This window comes from Limulus polyphemus, unplaced genomic scaffold (genome assembly GCF_000517525.1).
Source record: "Limulus polyphemus unplaced genomic scaffold, Limulus_polyphemus-2.1.2 Scaffold876, whole genome shotgun sequence".
Classification (NCBI taxonomy): Eukaryota; Metazoa; Arthropoda; class Merostomata; order Xiphosura; family Limulidae; genus Limulus; species Limulus polyphemus.
In genome coordinates, this window is record NW_013666486.1 from 65,179 (window position 1) to 68,048 (window position 2,870).

Below are 2,870 nucleotides of genomic sequence, written 5' to 3' on the forward strand. Positions count from 1 at the left end.
ATTGGAACTTCTACCAGCTTGTAAGTAACAGTAACAATGTTACAAAATTTTAAGATTAGAACTTCTACCAGCTAGTAAGTAACAGCAACAATGTTACAAAATTTTAAGATTGGAACTTCTACCAGCTTGTAAGTAACAGTAACAATGTTACAAAATTTTAAGATTGAAACGTCTACCAGCTTGTAAGTAACAGCAACAATGTTACAAAATTTTAAGATTGGAACTTCTACCAGCTTGTAAGTAACAGCAACAATGTAACAAAATTTTAAGATTGGAACTTCTACCAGCTAGTACGTAACAGCAACAATGTTACAAAATTTTAAGATTGAAACGTCTACCAGCTTGTAAGTAACAGCAACAATGTTACAAAATTTTAAGATTGGAACTTCTACCAGCTAGTAAGTAACAGCAACAATGTTACAAAATTTTAAGATTGAAACGCCTACGGCTCTGGTGATGTCAATTGAACAGAATTTCGAAATATCGTGATTAAATACTCGAAGAAAGCGTTAACAGTATCATTGTGTTTTCTAATACGTCACTATATTTAAACCAAATAAAACGCTCTTATCGATATTACAAACTACTAAGCCTCACGACCCACAAGTTCAGCTAGAACTATATAGTGTTTGCTTGTGTTTTTAAGAGCAAAGCCAAATTGGACTACCTACTGTAGCCACCATCAGGAATGGAACCCCGGATTTTAGTCTTGTAAGCTCGTAAATTTACGGCTGTCCCACCAGAGGACTCTGCGATGTCACACTCCGCGATTAACATCACGCTGAAAGTGTATTTGTAACGTGATTAGTTAGTTAATTAATACTTGTAATATGACTAATTAATTAATATTTGTAATTAATTGTTAATTAATCAAATCGGACGAGTCTTAAAAGCAAAAAGGAAATAAAATAAAATATTATATTTATAACTTCATCAAAGATCTTTAAAAACATTCAAAGATGTATATGAAATCAAATTGGTATATTAAATGTTTTAAACTCAATAAACCACTACCAGAGGGCGATGAAGGCAAAACATATTCAAATGCCGATAAATCCACTGGCTAGTTTAGTGGTTCTCAAACTGTGTCGTCTCGGACCACTTCGGCAAGGCGTAAGACCCCGTGGACCACCTACCGATCCTACCTCACCCGCTTTCGCTTGCCACAGCAAAAACAACAACAACAAACTCACTAGAAGTAATGGGAAGACCAACGCTGCTTTTGATGTGATTTGCATATTTTTTTTGTACTACCTGGATGATCTTTTCGGACCACTTCGAGAACCACTGTGCTAGTTCATAAAAGTTCATAGAATACGTTTGTTAGAATGTTTTTTGTTTTTTTTTCAGTGTGAATACCTCATCTCCCCTAATCTCTGATTAGAAAATCTCATTAAAAAAAAATCCGTGAATTTTAAACAAAGGCCCGGCATGGCTAGGTGGTTAGGGCGCTCGTCTCGTAATTTGCGGGTCGCGGGTTCGAATCCCCATCACACCAAACATGCTCTCCCTTTCAGCCGTGGGGGGCGTTATAATGTGACGGCCAATCCCACTATTCGTTGGTAAAAGAGTAGCCCAAGAGATGGCGGTGGGTAGTGATGAGTAGCTGCCTTCCCTCTAGTCTTACACTGCTAAATTAGGGACGGCTAGCCTAGATAGCCCTCGTGTAGCTTCGCGCGAAATTCAAAACAAATTCAAACAAAGATAAACCAGTGAATTTTTAAAAGTGTCTAATTCGAATAAAAAAAAACAACTAATTCTGTACGGTATTTCCAACCCAATATGGGTGAAATTATTATAAAAAATCTGGTTCTGGTAGTTGGACGTTTTAGGGTATAATCAATATCAAGACACGTAACTTGATTATTTAAATATGTGGCGACTCCTATAATTAAATTAAAAAGCTATAAATAACACATTTTTTTTTTGTGTGTGTGTGCAAGTCTATCCGTCAAAATAACTATATTTAATTTAATATTTAAACCCAAAAGGAATTTTTATTTATTGATTTCCAAACTTCTAATTGAAAATTTTCCGGTTATCGAGCCCCTTGAGTGTTATTGAAACTAACTTGAAGTTAATTGTATCGGATTTCGGATCTATGGTCTATATTCACGACATTCTTATTCTTAATCTTGAGTATCTTAGTGTTTGAAAGAACTTGTAGGAGCAGATACATGCATGTATAATTTTTCTTGAGTTTTGTGTTTTATGGATTCACAAATGGTGGTTGCTATTTTTAATTTGACGTCACCACGAGCGCGACATGTGGACTGACTAAAGGTCAGATTAATGGTCACATTGTTCAGTGTTCAGGCATAACACTTAACAACTTACAACTTTAGAGCTTCTTATTAGAAGGGAGAGAACTAATCGACAGCACCCGCCAACTGCTTGCCTCCTATTAGCTGAATATAGGGATTTACTGTTACTTTTATAACACGCCCGCAGCTGAAAGTGCGGCATATTGCTGGCTCGAACTTGGACTTACCCATTTGCAGCCCGGGACGTCATATACTAAAAATTAAGTTTGTTTTTCATGAAGCACAAAACTACACAATGGACTCTCTTCGTTGTGCTAATTCCAAGGATCGAAACGCAATTCTTAACGTTATAAGCCCGCGATATTATAGCTGAGCCATGAGGGAGAGGCGAGGTGGGGGGAGGGGCATAAATGAATCAACTCCATATTTTTGATGCTTTGTTAAACAGGCAACTGTAAATTTCTTTACAGAAATAAGTATAAATAATACAAAATGTCGCCTCCAGACAACGTTTCCAATATAATAAACAAGTAAAAAACTGAAACTCATCGAATTTATAAACCTACTTTCTACCTTAGTGGATAGAGCGCACTAAAACAACCACCC